General features: G+C 33.5%; 1 long non-coding RNA gene across 1 annotated transcript; it reads left to right on the top strand.

The window, feature by feature from the left end:
• Nucleotides 1-6,073: 6,073 nt before the first annotated feature.
• LOC120216958 lies at nucleotides 6,074-7,300 on the top strand. Its single transcript, XR_005525112.1, has 2 exons — nucleotides 6,074-6,906; nucleotides 7,042-7,300. It is a non-coding gene; the product is annotated as an uncharacterized LOC120216958 (long non-coding RNA).
• Nucleotides 7,301-8,604: the final 1,304 nt, after the last annotated feature.

Below are 8,604 nucleotides of genomic sequence, written 5' to 3' on the forward strand. Positions count from 1 at the left end.
ATTAAATTTAAAAATTCAAAATATATTTAATTTATAATCCTATTATTTCAAAATTATATAAAAAATATTTATTTATTTAAAAATATCCGAAAAGAACTTCTAGGTGCCTTAAGCCAGCTCTTTTCTTTGATATTGATAAATATTAATTTAAATAATATTGTTTATTTTAATTTTAAAATATCAGAATAGGACATCCAGTTGTATTAAGACTGTCCTTTTCTTCGATATTAAAAATAAATATTTAAAAAATTACTATGATTATATGTATATTTATGAATATAAAAATATTAACAATATAAAAATATCACTAAAACAATATATTTTAAGCAGTAAAATAAAACATATAAAATAAATAACTAAATTTTAATAAAAATAAAACTAAATCTAATTCCTAATTAATTGAAATTATAGGGATTAAATATTTTATTTTCTAATTTAATAATTTAGTGACCAAAATAAAATTATCTAAAATTCAAATTTTATAATAAAATTAAAAATATGAACTAGGGATGAAAACTTTATTTATTAAAATTAAGGGATTAAATCTGTTATTTATCCTAAATATATTATTTTAATAAAAGGACTAAAATGAATAAAATTAAAATTCAAAGACTGAATTAAAATTATTATAAATTCAGTTTAGTGACCAAAATGTAAATTTACAAATACGAAGGACTGCGGACAGGGTTTAACTATTTCATATTACGCGCATAGTCCTTCCCGAAACGACGTCGTTCGGGAAGGACTATAGAGTCCAAATCGGCTGGCCCGAAGGGCCAGCCATTTCATTCTTCTTTCCTTTTTTTTTCTCTCAAACAGAGAGAAGAACTCTCTGTCTTCTCTCTAAACTGAGAGAAGCTCAGCCGGCCGGCAGTCGTTAGCCGGCGTTCATCCGCCGTCAACCACCGCCGCCGGCCACCGTCTTCGGTGGTCGGAAAATTTTTTTTTTACTAAATAGATCGGACCGTCCTAATGACGGTCCGATCCTTTTTCCCGTTTAAACGACTCCAATCGGAGCAGATCTACAAATATACCTTCGGTTTTTGTTGTATCCGGCGACGGTTGGGGTTCTCCGATGATAGGGTAAGCTTCTTTCCTCTCTTCTTTTTTTCTTGCTGTGTGATGCCTGACTGAGATCGTTGGTTTAGTTGTGTTGTTTTTTTTTCTTTGCTTTTTCTTTCTCTCCGGTTCTGTTTTGGTTTCTGTCTCTCCGGTTTCTGTCCTTTTTTTTTCTTCGCAGGGGGGTGGTGGCTTTTATAGCCCACCGTTGTAGCTGTCGGACCGGTCCGAAGAAGGGCTCTCGGTGAGTCACCGGACTACCAGTGGTGACTCACTGAGTAGCCATGGCGTGGACGGTTGCCATTTTATCTTCTGGAGTCTTCGGTTGGGACGTGGCAGCGGCGGAGGCGGCGAGATGGCAACGGCGGCCGCGTGTCCCTAGGGTATCAGACCCTAGGGTTTCCCTCTGGCACCATCTGGACCGTTGGATCTTGCCAGATCCAACGGCTGTGAGCTGAGGCGGCTGGTCAAATTAGGGTTAGGAAACCCTAACTGGAAACCTAAATATTTAGGGTTTCTAGTTAGTTTTGGACCGGTTCTGGTTGGTTTGTAACTGGACCGGTCCAGTTGTAATTGGGCCTGTAAATATTATTATGTATTTAATATATTTAATATAAATTAATAATAATAATAATAATGATAATAATAATAATAATAATAATAATAATAATATTAATAATAATAATATTAATAATAATAATATGGATAAAAAATTAATATCTTCAGTAAGAATTGTGTGAAGTGGACAGATAATTTTTGTCGTGGTAATATTAGAACAATTGCTTTATAAAATCCGAACAACCAGCTATCATTACAGTCTCATATAACTCCTTCAATATTGTCGATAACAATTGATTATGCAATAACACCATCAATATTGAGACAACAACATTTTTGTGTCGATCTTTATTACTAGGTAGAACCTTATGTTAAAAAACCTGAAAAACAAATATGATTGAAAATGGTGAAATATGCCTTTTTTCTACTACAATCGTTTTTATCTGTGCCCAACAATTTCATCAATAAAAAAAGCAGAAAACACAAATTAAGAAAAGCATGCTTAAAGTAGAAGATAGGCTTTATAACTTTACCCCAAAAAAAATTCATAAACATGGTAAAGCTAAAGATTCCATCACTAGGCTAACCAACAAAACTCCACTAATCTAACTTTATAGAACAACTATTGCCCAACGATCTGAAATATATACGGTTAGGATCCAACTATATAACGTAAAACTAAAAAGTTTTATACGTTTTTAAGATCGTTGATGAGAGAAAATCAAAGGGTGAGATTAATAGAAATAAGAAGATATTTCTAAAAAAACGAGTTAGTCTCAGCCTTTATTTATATGTATATGGGCATGATCTGCTTACACTATATAAAACTAACAATTTTACACCAATTTATAGTCTTTAGATTTAAATAAATAAATGACTTAAATTTAATTAAAATTTACAACCCATACATAAATATATTTTAACTCACAGTAAAATAATATATCTTTTTATCTCAATCCCGATTCTTAAACCCAAAATCTTAAACCTCAAATCCTAAATTCTAAAACTCAAATCATAAACCCTAAGCCCTATACCATAAATCCTAAACATTATTTTACTGTAAGTTAAAATATATTTATTTATGAGTTATGAATTTAATTGAATCAGTGTCATTTATTTATTTAAATCTAATAAATTTTACTCCAATTTATAGCCATTAGATTTAAATAAATGAATGAATTAGGTTTACTTTAAATTCATGACCCACAAATAAATTTTTTAACTCATAGTAAAATATTTTTTTTTTAAGGTTAGGGTGTAGGCTTTAGGGTTTAAGATTTAAACTTAGGGTTTAAGTTTAAGAATTATGATTGAGGTTTAGGGTTTAAGATTTAGAGTTTGAGAGTTTATGTTAGAAGTTTATATTTTAGATTTTGTGTTAAAGTGTATGCTTTTGGGTTTAGGATTTTGAATTTAAGGGAAAAGAGATATTTGTTTACTGTGAGTTAAAAATATTTATTATAAGTAATTTTAATTAAAATCAAGTTATTTATTTATTTAAATCTAATAATTACAATTTAAGGTAAAATGTAACCCCTAGACCCGACCTGGATGTTTGACCCAAATCTAGGTGATCACATATCACATTTAGATTTTTTTTCATATTTAAAACAACGTTAAAATCCATAAGAAAGATTCAAATTATAAACATATGTATACATATGTCAAAAAACTGTATAAAATATATACATATCAAAAACAAAGAAAACCGTTATAAAACATTTACGGAACAAAATACCGGTAATACATATATATCAAGCGGTAGCAAAACACATGTCACCAAATATAACAGAAATGTATATAGAATATACAGTGGTACAAAATTAGGAAAAGTCGGTCCTCCGATGCTAAGTCTGCTATTATCTGAAAATGTTAAAATTAACTGAATGAGCTAAAGCTCAGTGTGCTCTTTACGGTATAAAAAACATATAGATAAAATATTTCAATAAAATCGGCTTATCAAACATGTTTTAAAAACATGAACACTACCCCATCCGATCACCAGAATGTGTAGGTTTCTCCAGAACCAACACCCACTTGTACACCGAATAAGGGGTTACCCTGTGCACGAAGCAGAGGAGCCTGGAGTAAGGTCTTTATCCTGTGCACAAAGCATAGGAGCCTACAGTAAGGACTTACCCTTAGAAAAAAACCAAGGAGCCTACAGTAAGGATTTACCCTGAGCACAAAGTCGAGGAGCCTGCAATAAGGACTTACCCTGAGCACAAAGCCGAGGAGCCTTCGGAAGGCGGTAAGGTCTTACAAGTCATAGACTAGGCCTGAGATACTTCCTCCAATAAAAACCCCAATGACAGAAATAACATGTATGTAGTCGAAGTAAATGGTAGTTTAATCCATTCAAACATGAAATATTTCATTTTCAAATCAGATACGAAAATACAGTAATCCAAAGATCATATAAAAATATACAATAAATCAAAATCAGATAAATTGTGTTAATAAAATCAAGTATTGTGTCATAAAAATATTCAATATTATCAGAAATCTCAAACAATTCAGACAAATAGTTGAAAACAGTAATGTAACACCAACAAAAAACACACCTGTATCAATCTAAGTTTTTTTTGAAAAAAAGGAGCCTACTATTGATTCTGTCGATCACGATCAGCGGTAGCGCTAGATCATACGAATCAGAAAATCCATATTGGAATCTTAATATGAATAATATTAACCTTTATTTAAATAATTTATGGAACCTACAGGTAACTCTTGTAGAACACGGATCGAGCGAGTTTGACAGACGGGAAACACCGGACGTAACTGACCTCGGTTAGGTGAAACACGAGTACCTTCATAAAAATATCTTCTTAGATCAATTCCATAACCAAATCTCAAATAAATAAGCAAAAATGTTAAAAATACTAACCATTTTCGGGTTAACGATCTCGATTCGGGGATTTCGAGTCAAAATTTGGTAAAACAAACTTCGAAATCAAACCCATGACGTCGAAAAACATAAAACATGACTTTTCGAAAATTTTGATTTTTCGGTCAAAGTCAACGGTCAACGATCAGTCAACAGTCAACGGTCGGTCAACGATCAATGGTCACTGTTGGATTGGGTCAGACCGAGTCGGGTCGGGTTGAGCAGGCGGATCGGATCAGCGCTCGGGTCGAACACGGGTCGGGTTGGGTCGACCCATTTCCAAGCAGTCCACCAGGCAATGGACTTTCCTCACGCGCAGAGGTGGCGCGTACGGGGCTGTAGGGGTTGGAAAAATCCTAAAAAAATTCTTAAGTGTGTTTTAAGGTGTTTTGAGACACTTACCCAGCTCAGTTCACAACATTGAATGATGAAGAACTCGATTTCAAAACGTCAGAAACTTGATATTCCTCACCCCCTCACACGTCGGCGACAACAGAGATAAGAAGGACATCGGTGGACTCAGGACGACACAAGGAACACGATGGTGTGAGAGATATAAAAAACGAAACAACGATTAACGACGAAACGACGATCAAAGATTTGTTTCTAAAAGAGGAAAATATTAAAGAGAGAGAAAATAAAAAAATTGAAACATTTCCTTATTTAGTGTTATATAAACCCTAAAAAAGAAAATGGCAAAATCATGCAATATATCCTCCATATTTAGTTTCTTTCTGGATTTGGATTTGATTTTATTCAAATTTTCACTTTGGTCCCCGAATTAAATCAAAATTCAATTTACTTCTAAAAAATTTTAAGAGAATTTTAGGCCCTATTTTGGGTGTGACATAAAACTTATTAATTTTACGTAATATAAGAGGATCCTACATCTCATATATATATATATATATATATATGTCTTCATTTATGATAATTTGGAACTCATATCTATACCTTGTGTTCAATCAACAGTTTACATCACAAGATTAAATCAACAATATATATATATATATAATTCCTTTATTGATGAGATGGAGTATACAACCTACATACAGATAATTTATTAGAATCTATCGCACACATTTCAATAATTACAAACATATTATTTAAATATAATATTATATAATTAAAAATGAATGTAAAGGATTTATATCTAGAGATGATTTATTATTAACACTCTTAAATTATTGTCTTTCACTGTTGTTTTGTTATTCGAAACACGTGTAACATTCATTTTAAATTTTTAATCTCATAATTCCAATATCTAACTCTAACCCAATAATCTTAATAATTAATCTCAATCACTATAATTTTCAATTTTCTGTGTTACTCCTTATAAAAAAAATCACTTTTACTACAAGTAATTTCATCATTTTACTCCAAATGTAGCACGCGTTAGTCAAAATATTGCTAAAAAAAAAGAATTAAAACATCAAAACATGAAGGGGACAAGTTGTATTTGTTTTTCTAAATTTCTACATGGAAAGAAAAGGATGGCCCTCTGGAATTGATTGACTTTATGATCCCATGAACCAACAATTTTGTCCGCATTAAAACCAATTTGTTAAAGGAAAATGATAAACGGACTAAACGAGTTGGTGAAGATAAAGGCTCAACACCCACCTTTCCTTGAAAGTAATCTTCAATCACCATTTGCCTTCAAAACAATTTTCATCCCCAGAAAACATGTTTGATCCTGCCAAGCTGCCCCAATCTATGTCGAAACACATGGGGAAGAAGTATGATTCCAGGGTGCAAAAGACGGCTCAAAAACAGGAGTTGGAACACCATGGGAGCTGATGAAACTTGCGTGATGGAAGTTGAGTCTGGAGTTTCTACTCCTTTATGGGACCTAATCCTTCAACGATGGAAAGAACATTAATTACCGATGTTTATCGCCGTCATCGCAAGCTCAAGCCATCGCTAGAGGCCAAAGGGAGCTTATGGAAATGGTTAGCAGAATGCCCGAGTCTTGTTTCGAACTCACCTTGAAAGATCTTGTGGAGCACCGGGATGCGGCTGTTGAAACGAAACAGGAGAGTTGTGCTGTAGGGAGAGGTGCCATCAATGAACATACATACAGCAAAGATAAGGGGAAGAAGAAGAATCAGAATCAGAAACCGCAAATCAATAGAAGTGGGAGCATAGATAATGGAGGGTTTTCTGAAAATGGTGTTTCCATTTTCCTCGGGGTCAAAGTCGAAGAACAAGAGGAATGGTTCAAATGGTGAATTACAATTCTAGAGTTTCACCGAAGCCAATAGTATCAGATGAAGCTAGTAAGAGAATATATAAGAGTCGTGGAAGAATAGATCGGGGTCGAGCGAGAGTGACGGCTTTGGATCCAATGTAACCAGTGGAAGCTCCGAAAGCAGCCGTAGCAGCAGCAGTACGGGCGGCAGGTAACAGAAATAATTTCCCTATTTTTGTGCCTTGTAAACATTACAGATAAGGATTTCAAATAAAAATAGTTGGATTGTATGGGAGATATAGGAATCATAAATTCATTTGAGTTTTTTTATGTTGAATGAATGCAGGCGTAAGGGGAACTGTTGCTGGTCTTTCATCTTCAATAGGAAAATCAAAGCATCGCGGTAAAACACCAGCCTTGGGGCATGTTTGAAAATGGAGTTCAATATGTAAATTTTTCCAGTAATGCGAAATGTTTACGTAAAATGGTACATGCTGCAAAGTCAGTGTATGTTCAGATTCAGAGATTGTAATTACAGAGTTCCCTGTTTCTTTTTTCCCATTAGAGTGAAGAAGAATTATGATTTTGCCTTCCATTAGTTTGAAGAGAGCAGAAAACATCGCTTACCCTACAACATTTGGAGCTGCATGGGATTATTGCATAGTTTCCTTGTAATTGTTACCTTGAGTGTGAATCCAGTTCATCATACGCGATCAAAATACATTGAACTAAATATTTATTTTATCTTAGAAAAAGTAACAAGTAAAACTGTTCAGGTAAATGTGTTCCTGCTGCTCACCAAGTAGCTGATGGGTTACTAAACCTTTGATTAAATCCTCTCATGTCTTGTTTCTCAAAATATTCAAGTGGTTGATCTTGAGATGACAAGACAGAGATGCAGAGAGGATGTTGAAGCATGAAATGCATAAAATGCTGAGCTGTGCAGTGACATGGCCAGTTGTTGGGAATTTTGTTAGAGTTGTTATACCTGGCTTTAATCTGTTACTATTCTTACATGGCAAGGATAATATATATATATGTGTGTGTAAAATAATTTATCGAGTCGGATCTTATGTGTATTGCTAAATAAACATAGAAGAGTCTTTTAAAAGATTGTGGTTATTGATATTAAACTTTTTAAAAGTTGGAATGTAAAGTTAATAATCAAATATAATTGATGAGATAAAAGTTTGTCCCATATTGATGAATGCTTTAGAGAAAGCTTAGTGCTCTAAAAGAAACAGAGAAAGTTGAGTTGGGGGGGGGGGGTGATGTGGAGGGTCACGAGCACAACAGAAAGTGGGATTACGTACACTTATTATCCTAACACAAAAGTAAGAGATCGAATCACCGCGTCATTTCTGAGTAATTAAGGAAGTTTATAAGAATTAAACCACGATTATTAGTACAATAATTGATAGTGGATATTTAAATCCAATCCCAACGCAACACCGCGCTCACTTCATATCTCAGTCTGTCACTTTTGCTTTCATACAAGACAAGAGGCTTCACTTTGCCCCAGACCACAACCAAACACAAATAGTTCGTCCATTTCTTTTTGTTACACATGAAGCCAAACCATGTTTTCATTCACCAAAAACAATAAAGCTTTCCCTTTTGTCTTCTTTTTTTCTTCTGTTTCTTACAAAAGAACGAAGAAGAAGCAAAGGTGTAAAAGTTTTTTTTTCTCTTTCCAAAGGTAAAAATTTACACACAAATATTAGCTTCTACGTCTCTCCCGACACGTGTAATCTGCATGTGTTTTCTTCTGGTTTTTTTCTGCATGGAGTTTTTGTTTGCATTACCATATATGTTCACCTACACATAAAATTGTTCTGTTTTCCAGCTCAGTTATTTTCTTTCAATTTCTACTTTCAAGATTTGTTTTTCCCCCCTTCTCACTTTCCAT

This window comes from Hibiscus syriacus, unplaced genomic scaffold (genome assembly GCF_006381635.1).
Source record: "Hibiscus syriacus cultivar Baekdansim isolate YM2019G1 unplaced genomic scaffold, ASM638163v2 tig00110174_pilon, whole genome shotgun sequence".
NCBI lineage: Eukaryota > Viridiplantae > Streptophyta > Magnoliopsida > Malvales > Malvaceae > Hibiscus > Hibiscus syriacus.